The sequence below is a fragment of the Cervus elaphus genome, chromosome 19 (assembly GCF_910594005.1).
Source record: "Cervus elaphus chromosome 19, mCerEla1.1, whole genome shotgun sequence".
Taxonomy (NCBI): domain Eukaryota; kingdom Metazoa; phylum Chordata; class Mammalia; order Artiodactyla; family Cervidae; genus Cervus; species Cervus elaphus.
In genome coordinates this window covers 72406652-72420006 of record NC_057833.1, presented here as the reverse complement: position 1 = coordinate 72420006, position 13355 = coordinate 72406652, and the positions used below count along the sequence as shown (strand labels likewise).

The window sequence follows — 13355 nt, the reverse complement described above, 5'->3', positions numbered from 1 at the left end:
TCATGGGCTCCCACCCATATGGGCGCCCAGAGGGGCTCCAGGGGGAGCTGCCTGCAGCCGGGAGGTAATCGGATATGGGAGGAAGGTAGACATGGAGACGTAAAACACTGTCTGAATGAAGGGCAATCGTATTTGAAGTAATTTGAAGATTGACAGGAAATTCATAAAGGGAATATGGAGTTCCATTTACAGCAGCAGGAGATTGCCTTGTCCATAGCTTCCTGACCTCTGGAAGAACAGAAGTTGCTGCTGGCAGAGTTCCAAAACATGAAAATGTAAAATGGAATTGAATAATCTCTCCTAAATCAATTTTGTGAGCCAAATGACCTACAGAGGGATGTGATATAGTGCTAGTGTGCGGCCGACCACTCCTGTCTGCTGAATGCATTAGGACAATTGATTCTGGAGATTCGAGAAGGCTGCTTTCTTTTGGTCCTGGTCCGGGAGCCTGGCTGCTGCTCTTGTCGTCTCCAGAGGCTGGTCTGGGAAGCGGTGCCACTTGTTCTGGTTTGCTGAGTTGGTTGCAGAATCTGCCAAAGGGTCTTCAGGCGGCTGTGGACAGGGGCTCTGGCCCAGCAGGAATGTCTCTGCTGGCTCCTCTTCAGCGCTTTGCAGCCGTCTGCGTGGCAAGGCTCCTGAGTGTGAATACTCTCGTGTGTTCTGCGTTCTGACATCCTTCCCCACCATCAGCCAGTGCTGAGGGGGAGCTCAGCTGTGTTGGTCCCAGGGCTGAGCAGGGACGTTGCCCTTGGCGCTTAGTCCTGGGAGGGAGTCTTGGCGCTTTCCTGTGGCTGTTGTTTGGTAGTCAGGGCCTAACATGATGGTGTGTGCTGAGTTTATTAGTCCCGCTGGTGCTGGTTTCCACCCCGCCCCCATCTTCCTCTCACCCCACCCCATCCCTCTCTCCATAGCAGAAAATACTCTTGAATAAGGAGAGGTTTTAGCTTAATCAGCAAATGCTGTTCAGTTAGCACAAATCCCAAAGGCACAGGAGGGCCTTTTAGCAGCTTAGAATAAGAAGCTCTGGCCTGTTGGCAGAGGCAGTGCTGGCCCACATGAACATGTAGGGATGAGCTCAGAAAAGCCTGTGGATTCCTGTGCCTTTTATTCTCCAGTTTGAGACTGTTCCAGTTCCCAGGGGGACTTAATTCTAGGAATAGGGTACTTGTTTATTTTGAAAAATCAATACTTAGCTTTGCAAACTTGGATCAAATAGAGGAGAAAGTGCTTAGAGGGAGGTTGGTTAAAAAAGACGACAAATTCTCCTATGAGACTCGTCATTGTCAGCACACCTTTTTTCCCCCTTTTTACAAGTTTTATTTCCAGGGCCTTGAGGCAGTCTCCATTTACTCTCCTTGTAGACTGAATGTGCACACATGTTATTAATAGCAGGTGTGGGAAAGAAAGAATGCTTTGTATTCTGAAATACTCCCTGACTTCCTGACTTTGGACTTGAAATCCTATTTGTCCCTAGGGATCGAGGCCAGTGCTTCTCAGACTTTACCCTGCACGTGAATCACTGGGAGTCTTCAAATGCCAATTATGATCCAGTAGATTCGAGGCAGGCCTGGGACTCTTCATTCCCAGTGAGCTCCCCTGGCCCCCCTTGGAGGGACTCTGGTCAGCGCACATGGTCTGTCTCCAGGTATCTGTCACCAGCTTGGTGTCTGAGGGAAAGTACAGGTTGTGGTATCAGAGCGAGGCCCCTGAATGAAGGAGATTGCCTCTGGCTTCACTGTGTGCTGTCTGTCCGCCATCAGGCTCCTGGAGCAGGTGGGGTGGGTGTGCAGGCCAGGGGCCAGGCAGCTGAGTGGTGCTGTGTGGGTGCTGTGTGCTCCCCTGTGTTGCCCAGGAACTGGCTGCCCAGGGGAGGAGGACACTGTGGTTTAGAAGAGTGGAGAAGGTTTAGAAGGTTGTTCTACTAAGAAATGTGTCAGGATGCAGCTCAGGCCTCTCAGCTGTGCTGAGAGCCTGGTCCTGCTGCACCATGGGTGACCACCAGGGGACTGGGGCCAGTTGGCATGACTCAGAAAAAGCTGCCCCAGAGGACCTGGCCCTCCCGGGCCCCTCCTCCTGAGGGATAGGAAGGTGGAGGACTGGAAAGACTTGGGTTTGGAAATAGCCTGAGAGAAGTTCAGTGTGAGAGGAGCGTCAGTGGTTAGACTCACAGCGATGGCCAGCTTACCTTGTGGGCGAGCTCGGGTTGGGGGGCATCTGGCCACCTTGGGGAGGGAGGTGGCAGTGGGAGACTGGGCACCAGGAGCCCCGCGCTGGGGCAGAGGGTTAGGTGACGTCTAAATACCCCGAGTGGTTCTCTTGGGAGACTTCAGGACTTCCGTGTGCCCCTGTGGTCTGTGACTCCCTGAGCCCTCGCACCACTGCACGTGGGTCCCACAGCCAGGAGGGAACCACGGTCTTTGCTGCATGACGTTGAAGAACCACAGAACTTTTGGCAGCTGAAGGGAGTCCTCCTGACATACGGGAAGTAGAGTGAAAGCTCTGCGAAACAGCTGTATCCAGGTAACCTTAGTGAGACAGAAGGAGATCAGTGTCTCACTGAAGTATTACTGAGACAGCAGAGCCAGCAGCTGGAGTGTACGGGAGGGGTGGATTTACTGCCGTAAAGGGTTAATCCTTTCAGAGGTTCAGAAATACTTTTAGGGAATTAATGTCCAGGATCTAATGGCATATTGATGACTGTGATGCATGTGGTTCCGTAAAAGCTTTTAGACTCTGGCTCTGTTTCAAGGGCACAGATTTAAGATGACTCCTGATCTTTCTCCATGTAGGAAGAGTCCTTTGTTCCCCCAGGAGCATCCACACTTTTCATGAAAATGTCGACCTGACAGGAGCTCTGCCCATGGCCAGGCCAGGCTCTGGGTGGCAGCCACCTTGCCATGTTCCTGGGCCCTCGAACAGAGTCTGGCCTGGCTGTAGTTCCTGGCAGTGGGGAGTTCAAAGACTGGTTCTCTCGCTTGCTGGCTGTGGAGCTGTTGGACAAACCATTCAGCCTTATTGATGGCCTGCCTTCTAGAATAATCAGCGTACCATGCTCATATTTAGTGTAAGAATTTGAAATAATCTTACAAAGCAGGCACTTTGGTCTGCTTCCATTACAACTAAGCAGATCACCTACCTTAGCGGGAGGAGAGACACTTCGCATCTCAGATACCTGCTGGTTACAAGGCATGCAGATGGTGAAATCTGAAGCAGTTCCTAAAAACGTGGACCTTCTGGCTTTGCAGTGTCCGTGTCTTCAGGTCCATGACACGCTCTCTGAACTTGAGGAAGTTGCTGTTGAACATGACTAATGAAATACCATGACCAGACTACTGAAAACTTGGTGACCTTGGTCTTTTTCTTCCTTTAATTACTGTTTTTATATTAAAAAACAACCCCAAACTTTTCTTTAAAACAGTTTTAGAGTTACAGATTTATTATAAAGATAGTACAGAGAATTCTCACAGCCAGTTTAATGGTTTATATTAGTCAGGTCCATTTGTCATAATTAATGGACCAATGTTGGTACATTATTATTCACGAAAGTCTATCCTTTCAGTTTTCTTAGTTTTTCCCTAGCGTCCTTTTTCCATCCCAGAATACGTTTGTCATGTTTCTTTAGGCTCTTCTTGGCTATGATACTTCCTTAGGCTTTCCTTGTTCTTGATGGAGTTTTGGGTAGGACTGGTCAAATGTTTTGTAGACTGTTCCTCTGCTGACATTTGATGTTGTCTCATGATCAGATTGAGGCTGTAGGTTTTTGGGAGAAAGTCCACAGAGGCAAAGGGCCCTTCTCATCATGTCCTTCCAGGGTGGGTGTCCTCACATGATCTACATGGTGGACACTGACTGTGGTCACCTGGCTCCTGTGTGTCTGTCTGGTCTCTCTACTGCATCGCTGTCCCCCCTCCACCGTTCTCTGGAAGGAGGTTGCCATGCCCACCCTGTACCTGAGGAGGGGCTGCTCCCTCCCCTCCCCAGGATGGAGCAACTGAGAACTCATGGATTTTCCCGCAGAGCAGATTCCCTCTTCTCCTCTTATTCTCACTTATTCACTGACACTCACTTGTGTCAGTTTGGATCCGTGGGTATTTGTTTATCCTTTGGTGTAGAGCCCTGCACTTCTTTATTCAGTTGCTCAGATTGCTCTGGTTTTGATGGATGGGAATTCATTCATTGGCTCCTGTGTCCCTTTGATGTGCCCCCCTCATTGTGTGTGTGTGTGTTTGCTCTGTTTTGTTTTTTAAGCGTATCTTTCCTTTCTTGTGCTATAAGATACTCCAGGCCCATTTTCTGTGTAGCCTGCCTCTGTCCTAAAAACCAGGAGCCTGGTTCCTTTGATCAGAAAATGGTATAAGAAACCAGTGTCTGGAGGCTGGTGTGGATGTTGTTACTGAGGTGCAGTTACTTCTAGGCACTCCTGGCTGACAGCACAGGGGAGATGTATGTACATACTAACCTGTGTATCCTGACATAGCTGTCAATATTTCTGTGTGTAACCATCTGTATTGGTATAAAGCTGAACATGAGTTCATGCTGACATTTGCAGCGCCAGTTCACCCAGCCTCTCCCCTTCCTGTGTATAACCTCCCCTCAAACAATGGGACACCTGGCTCCTACCACCGGGTCTACTTTTGCTTAATGACTTAATTCCAGCACACATGCTCAGCAAGACCAGAATCCTTCATCAGCGTACATCTCCTGGGAAACAACCTTATCAACTAGAGCACAGCGTTAAGCACAGTTCCTTTGCCTTTACTCTATGGACTCCACTCATTTCCGGAGTTCCTCACCCCAACTCCTTATTCCCCACCCTCTCCAGGGAGGCTGATGCAGACATTTGAAGTGCAGTTGAAGTCTTTTGTCACATTCCACATTCCATCTCAGGAGTCTCCTGACATCCTAAATGCTTTTAAAATTGCATACATTAAGGTTTATTTTTTGTGCTGTAAAGTTCTGTAGCTTTTGACAAATGCTTACTGTCTTGTAGTCACCATTGCAACATAACACATAATAGTTTCACTGCTCTAAAAAATCTCCCGTGCTTCCCCTGTTAAGCCCCTTCCCCGAGCCCTAGATAATCACTGATCTGTTTATCGTCTCTGCAACTGTGTCTTTTCCATAATGTTATATAGTTAGAATCATACAGTATGTAGCTTATTCAGACAAATCTGTTTCACTTAGCAGTATGTATTTAAAGCTTCATTTATTTTGTTTATATGTGTGGTTTGATAGGTCATTTCTTTCTTATTGTTGAATAATATTCCATTATACTAACATACTGTGACTTGTTTGTCTGTTTACCTATTGAAAGATGTTTCTGTTGCTTCTAGCTTTTGCTGGTTATGAATAAAGCTTCTATAAACCTTTGTGTGCAGGTTTTTTTGGACATGAAGTTTCAGTTCATTTGGGCAAGTACCAGGGAGCACAGTTGCTAGATCACATTGTAAGACTGTATTTTAGTCCCTCTATGAATGAATGAGAGTGACCTCCTGCTTTTCTGCTTCCTTGCCAGCATTTGGTAATGTCAGGATTTTTTAGACTTTAATAATCCTAAAAGGTGTATAGTTGTATCTCATTCTTTTAATTTGAAATTTCCTAAATTCCCCAAATTTGCAGTTTTGCTCTGTTTTTCATTTGGTGAGTCAGTCCTGACTGACTCTCTTCTGCCGCTTGCAAATACAGTAGCCTCCACTGTCTGCAGTTTTGCTTTTCACAGTTTCGTTTACCTGAGGTCCAAAAATAAACAATTCATCTTTTCATGAGTCTGAGGAGCATGATGAAGTCTTGCACTGTCCTGCCCTATCCTGCCCGCGCCGTGGATCACCCCTTTGCCAGTGTGTCCTGCCCTTCGGTCACTTAGCAGTCCTCTGTGATCAGACGGCTGTCACAGTATTGCAGTGCTTGCGGTCAAGTTACCCTTATTTGACTTAATACTGGCCCCAGACTGTAGAGTAGTGATGCTGGCAATTCAGATATGCCAATGAGAAGCCGTCAAGTGTTTCCTTTAAGTGAAAAGGTGAAAATTCACATCTTAATAAGGAAAGAAAAAATTGTATGCTGAGGTTGCTAGGGTCTACGGTAAGAAGGAATCTTCTCTGCGTGAAATTGTGAAGAAGGAAAAAGAAATGTGTGCTAGTTTTGCTGTCGCACCTCAAACTGCAAAAGTTACGGCCATGGTGTGTGATAAGTGCTTAGGTTAACATGGAAAAAGCACCAAGTTGGGGGAAAGACAAAAATAAAAGGTGTGTTCGAATTGTTGGCAATGTGTTGGGACAGAAAGCATGGTTTGTAAGAAGTCTTCGGCAAGGGAGACATCGAAATGAGTGGCCCCAGCCACTTACTGCACATAGGGTTGGGTACACAGAGTCAGGACTAGGTTTGGGCTGAAAAAATATAAAAATTACTGGAGAAGCTATTAGATATTATTAATCTCTTACTGTGCCTAAACTATCACTTAAATTTGATCATAGGTTTGTGTGTTTAGGAAAAAGCCTAGTATACAAAGGGCTCACTCCTCTCATGATTTCAGGCATCCCCTGAGGGTCTTGGAACATAGCCACTGTGGATAAGCAGGACAACTGTGAACTCTTTCTTTTCCAAGCAGGCTGTTTCCATGTCTTCTATTGACAGTGTGAATGTTGGTTTGTGGTCAGCATCTTTCTAGCTTGAGCTACTTTCAGAATCTACATTCATATACTGATTATGAAGATCCATTTTAGGGAGAGTTGCTTCTGTATCATTTACATTGGTGAAATACACAGGTCATCTTCTGGCACTGTGTGCGGTTTGGGGACAAATGTATTATAGTTACTCCGATGGTAATATAATTCCAGGCGTCTGGATGGAGTCTGGGGACGAATGTATCACTGGACTTTAGGAAATCACTCCAATGGTAACATAATTCCAGGTGTCTGGAAATTGAAACTCCTGATTTCTGATCAGAAGTTGTCCTTGGCATCCTGAATCTTTCAGGAAAAACCCAGGCTCGTGAGCTCCTGCTCCACACACTCTGGGGCCTCTAACTTTGGCTGCAGCTGTGCTTCCAGTGGAACCCCCACTTCGCCCCTTCACTTCTTCAGTGTTCCAGCCGAACTGGGCAGAGCCTGGGCCCTGTTCTTGCTTTCCATCTGTTGGGACTGCCCTCTGAACTCTGCATGTCAGTGTTGCCCCCGGGCCTGGCAGAGCGCTCTCGTCCATCCACGCAGCTCTCCTGGCCTGCCCAGAAGGAAGCAGCCTGTCCTGAACACCGTGGCTCACTGCTTGTTACCTCAGCCGGGCAGGGAGATGTGCCTGCCTTGCATCACGGCTGCTGTGCCCCCACATCCGCTCCTCTCATGGGGGCGCTGCATGGCCTCTCCCCCGCACAGTGGGCTCCTCCAGGCTGTGCCCCCTGCCCGGCCCCCGAGCCGCCTCCCTGGAGCCCAGCGTAGCGGGACCACTCTCGGCTGCTGCCATCCTGCCCTCTCATGAGGGGCCCGCGGGCTGAGGGTACGCATCACCTAGCTGGTGGGCTCAGAGACGACAGTGGCAGTGAGGATGACTCTAAAGATGGAGGGCCGTGTGACTTCTGATCCACACGGACCTGGCCAGGGGCAGCAGAAGCCCTCAAGCCGGTTCAGATCTGGCTCTCCTACCTGCCCTGTGGTCACATGCAGATGCCTTTCCTCACCAGCTGATTCTTTATCTGCTTCGGTCACTCTTCCCAAGGGTCACTCCTCCCAAGCCCGCTGTCCCAGCTCCGCCCAGGTTTCTCTTTTCTTCCTTTGTCTGTTGAGTGCTCCTGGTTGGCTTGGGGACGGGGGCTGTTGCCAGGACAGCTGCCAGTGGGGCTTGCCCAGAGTCATGTGTTAAACTCTCACTGCGTTTGTAGTGTGTCTCAGTTTGTGGTTGGGAGGATATGGATGTTTCACATTTCCCTTTCTTGCTTTGTCTTTCCCCTGGAGGGCTGGTGGCCTCCACAGCAAGTGGAGAACATTTTGCCCTCACTCCTATGTCTCTCCAGTGTGGCTGCTGGTGCCCCAATTTCCCTCATTCCTTCAGGGTCTTACCCACTTTCTGTTTGACAGCTGCCACCGGGGTTTCCCCATCACCTTGGACTGTTTGTCTGCCTCTTTGACGTCTCCACTCTCAAGGCTTATGAGCATCTCAGACTTTGCAGGTCCAGAGCTGAACTCTTGAGCTTCCACTGCAGCCCTCATGTCTGTCTTGATGGAGCCGAGGCCTTGGAGCCTCCCTGACATTACTTCTTATCTCAAACCTGCCTCCAGTCCTCTGGGAAATCCTGTGTTTCAGGGTGCCCAGCGAGCTGATGAGGAATGTGGCTCTTAAGACTGGATTTGAATGACACAATACCAAATCCATTCAAATGCTTTTAATAAAATCATCCAGGAGAGAGTTTGATAATTTATATAAAGAAAATGTACTAGGCACTTAAAACTGGGGTCATCTGTTAGTGTCACATGAACACATGTAAAGATAGAAGGCTTTTTAGTATAAGATGTACTTTATGATGATGAAAGAAAATAGTTATGATAAAGACAGATTGATTCTGAATTTATATATTTGTAATAACTAAAACAGATTATATAGGAAAATTGGCTGATTTATAAGGTGAAGTTGATAAATCTGCCATCATATGGACTGCATTAATGTTGCTTTCTCAGGAATTGAAAGATCCAATACACACATGAGTAAAGTGTTCAAGATTTGAACAACTCTATCTCTTGGTCATATAAAAAAAAAATGCAGCCATTAGGGAATACAAATGCATGTGAAACAGTTTCAAAATCTGACTTTGTATTTGGTCACAATGTAAATCTCACATTCTTTCAGGGTATATTCTCTGACCAAATGAAACTAAATCAGCATTCAGTTATAAAAGCGTAAAGAAATAAAGTTTATGTATTTGGCATTTGTGTTAGTTGCTTAGTTGTGTCTGACTCTTTGTGACCCCATGGACTGCAGGGTTCCTAGTCCCATGTCTTGCCAGGCTCCCTTGTCCATGGATGAAAAGCAAAACTGAAATTTACAGAAGACAGAAGGCTGTCTTTGACATCTGGATGAAGATGAATTTCTTAAACCAAGCACCAACTGTAAGGAAAAAGACTGGTTTATTTGTCTATATGAAGTAGAAAAGTCATCTGTGTGGTGGAAGATATTTATAGAATTAAAAGACAGACTACAGACAGGCAGATACATTTGAAAGTCATATAACTTGAAAAGGATTGACATCAAAGATCTAGAAAGAATAAGCTTACAGTGGATAAAGGCTATAAAAAAATCCCAAATGAGGAAGTCATAAAAGTTATAAATGTATGAAAACTGTGTGATTTTTCTATTAATCCATGAAATGTGAATGAAAACAGTGAGAGACCACTTCTACTCATCAGATTTATAAGCGTGATGCCAGTTAATAAGTATCAGTGACATGTGGGTACACGGGAACTCTTCCACCTTGCTGTTCAAGAGTACAGGTTGGTGTAACCACTTTGGAGACTGATTTGGTTACATTAGTGAAGCTAACAATGTGCACCTAGTAGGACCCACCAATGCCATTTTCAGCATTTGTTTTAGAAAGTCCCATGAGTACCTGAGGACATGGTCCTACAGTGTTTGCAGTAACAAGACACTGGAAACTACCCAATTGGCCTCAATAAGTGGATCCAAACATTTGTTTTCTTCAGACTGTCAAAAATTATTCTTCGTTAAAAAGAATGAATTAGATCTCTGCATATCAAGATGCATAAATCTCAGTAACAATGCTGACTGTGAAAAACCAAGTTATAAAAGTATGGGTGCTGTATGGTATCTTTGCTTTTGCATATTTACACAGCCAGTAGAGGTATAAACACCTGAATGTGAATGATGTGTTTAGATTATGTCATTACTTTCCTATAGAGAGGGAGAGATGATCAGTAGGGTGTAGGGCTTCAGTGGCATCTGAAAGCATTTTAAATCGATTTCTGAAGCAAATAAAGCAGAATGTTGACAACTCTTTATTCTTCATTGTAAGTACATAGATGTCTACTGTGTTTGTTTTTTGATTTGAGATATAATTCACATACCATAAAATTTGCTTGATTAGAGTGCCTCACTGAGTGGTTTTTGGCGTATTTACAGAGCTGTGCGTCTATCACAGCTATCACCATCTAATTCCAGAACATCATCTACAACCCAAAAAGATACGTCATACCCATTAGCAGTCACCTCCCACTCTCCCCTTCTCCAGTCCCTCCCCACCATTAATCTACTTTCTATCTCTATGGATTTTTCCGTTCTGGACATTTCATATAAATGGAATCATGTAGGATGTGGTACATGGACTTTTTCATTTAACGTAATGTTTTCAAGGTTCATCTATGTTGTAGCATGTATTAGTACTTTATTCCTTTTTATGGCTGAATTATATTCCATCCTACGAATATAGCATTTTGTTTATCCTTTCATCCATTAATTGATCATTAGATTGTTTCTGTTTTTTAGCTATTGTGATTAATGCTGTTATGAACTTGATGTACAGGTTTTTGTATGAATGTGTATATCTCATTCTCTTAAGTATATAGGAATGAAATTGCTGAGTCACAGGGCAATAATAGATTTAACTTTTTGACAGACTGCCAGAGTGTTTTCCAAAATGGCAGGAAAAGTATTTCCTGCCAATATTATATGAGGGTTCTATTTTCTGCATATCCTCACTCAGTCAGTTCAGTTCAGTTGCTCAGTCGTGTCCGACTCTTTGCGACCCCATGAATTGCAGCATGCCAGGCCTCCCTGTCCATCAACAACTCCCGGAGTTTACTCAAACTCATGTCCATTGAGTCGGTGATGCCATCCAGCCATCTCTCCTCTGTCGTCCCCTTCTCCTCCTGCCCCCAATTCCTCCCAGTATCAGGGTCTTTCCCAATGAGTCAACTCTTCACATGAGGTGGCCAAAGTATTGGAGTTTCAGCTTCAGCATCAGTCCTTCCAATGAACACCCAGGACTGATCTCCTTTAGGATGGACTGGTTGGATCTCCTTGCAATCCGAGGGACTCTCAAAAGTCTTCTCCAACACCACAGTTCAAAAGCATCAATTCTTTGGTGCTCAGCTTTCTTCACAGTCCAACTCTCACATCCATACATGACCACTGGAAAAACCTTAGCCTTGACTAGACGGACCTTTGTTGGCAAAGTAATGTCTGTTTTTTAATATGCTATCTAGGTTGGTCATAAATTTCCTTCCAAGGAGTAAGCGTCTTTTAATTTCATAGCTGCAATCACCATCTGCAGTGATTTTGGAGCCCAAAAAAATAAAGTCTGACACTGTTTCCACTGTCTCCCCATCTATTTCCCATGAAATGATGGGACCAGATGCCATGATCTTAGTTTTTTGAATGTTGAGCTTTAAGCCAACTTTCTCACTCTCCTCCTTCACTTTCATCAAGAGGCTTTTTAGTTCCTCTTCACTTTCTGCCATAAGGGTGGTGTCATCTGCATATCTGAGGTTATTGATATTTCTCCCGGCAATCTTGATTCCAGCTTGTGCTTCCTCCAGCCCAGCGTTTCTCATGATGTACTCTGCATATAAGTTAAATAAGCAAGGTAACAATATACAGCCTTAACATGTACTCCTTTTCCTGTTTGGAACCAGTCTGTTGTTCCATGTCCAGTTCTAACTGTTGCTTCCTGACCTGCACATAGATTTCTTGAGAGGCAGGTCAGGTGGTCTGGTATGCCCATCTCTTTCAGAATTTTCCACAGTTTATTGTGATCCACACAGTCAAAGGCTTTGGCATAGTCAATAAAGCAGAAATAGATGTTTTTCTGGAACTCTCTTGATTTTTCAATGATCAAGTGGATGTTGGCAATTTTACCTCTGGTTCCTCTGCCTTTTCTAAAACTAACTTGAACATCTGGAAGTTCACGGTTCACGTATTGCTGAAGCCTGGCTTGGAGAATTTTGAGGATTACTTCACTAGTGTGTGAGATGAGTGCAATTGTGTGGTAGTTTGAGCATTCTTTGGCATTGCCTTTCTTTGGGATTGGAATAAAAACTAACCTTTTCCAGTCCTGTGGCCACTGCTGAGTTTTCCAAATTTGCTCACATATTGAGTATAGCACTTTCAGAGCATCATCTTTCAGGATTTGAAATAGCTCAACTGGAATTCCATCACCTCCACTTGCTTTGTTCGTAGTGGTGCTTTCTAAGGCCCACTTGACTTCACATTCCAGGATGTCTGGCTCTAGGTGAGTGATCACACCATCGTGATTATCTGGGTCGTGAAGATCTTTTTTGTATAGTTCTTCTGTGTATTTTTGCCACCTCTTCTTAATATCTTCTGCTTCTGTTAGGTCCATACCATTTCTGTCCTTTTTTGAAACCATCTTTGCATGAAATGTTCTCTTGGTATCTCTGATTTTCTTGAAGAGATCTCTAGTCTTTCCCATTCTGTTGTTTTCCTCTATTTCTTTGCATTGATCACTGAGGAAGGCTTTCTTATCTCTCCTTGCTATTCTTTGGAACTCTGAATTCAAATGGGAATATCTTTCCTTTTCTCCTTTGCTTTTTGCTTCTCTTCTTTTCACAGCTATTTGTAAGGCCTCCTCAGACAACCATTTTCCCTTTTGGCATTTCTTTTTCTTGGGAATGGTCTTGATCCCTGTCTCCTGTACAATATCACGAACCTCCGTCCATAGTTCATCAGGCACTCTGTCAATCAGATCTAGTCCCTTAAATCTATTTCTTACTTCCACTGTATCGTCATAAGGGATTTGATTTAGGTCATACCTGAATGGTCTAGTGGTTTTCCCTACTTTCTTCAATTTAAGTCTGAATTTAGCAATAAGGAGTTCATGATCTGAGCCACAGTCAGCTCCCAGTCTTGTTTTTGCTGACTGTATAGAGCTTCTCCATCTTTGGTTGCAAAGAATATAATCAATCTGATTTCGGTGTTGACCATCTGGTGATGTCCATGTGTAGGTACATCCATGTGTATCATCTGGTGATATCCTCACTAACACTTGTTATTGTTAGTCTTTTTGATTATAGCCATTCTGGTGGGTGTGACATGGTCTATCATTGTGAGTTTTGATTTGCATTAGCCTAATGACTATGGTTTCCCTGATGGCTCAGCGGTATGAGAATCTGCCTGCAATTCAGGAGACACAGAAGACACGGGTTCAATCCCTGGTCAGGAAGATCCTCTGAAGGAGGAAAACAGCAACCCACTCCAGTATTCTTGCCTTAAAACATCCCATGGACAGAGGAGCCTGGTGGGTTACAGTCCATGGGGTCCCAAAGAGTAACTGGGCACTGAGTAACTGGGCACTCATTTACACCCTAATGACTAATAATGTTTCAAATCTTTTCACT

General features: G+C 44.9%; 1 protein-coding gene across 6 annotated transcripts in view; it reads left to right on the top strand.

The window, feature by feature from the left end:
- PCBP3 (poly(rC) binding protein 3) overlaps positions 1-13355 on the top strand; it is a 222884-nt gene that overhangs the window by 58855 nt on the left and 150674 nt on the right. The window lies entirely within an intron of this gene.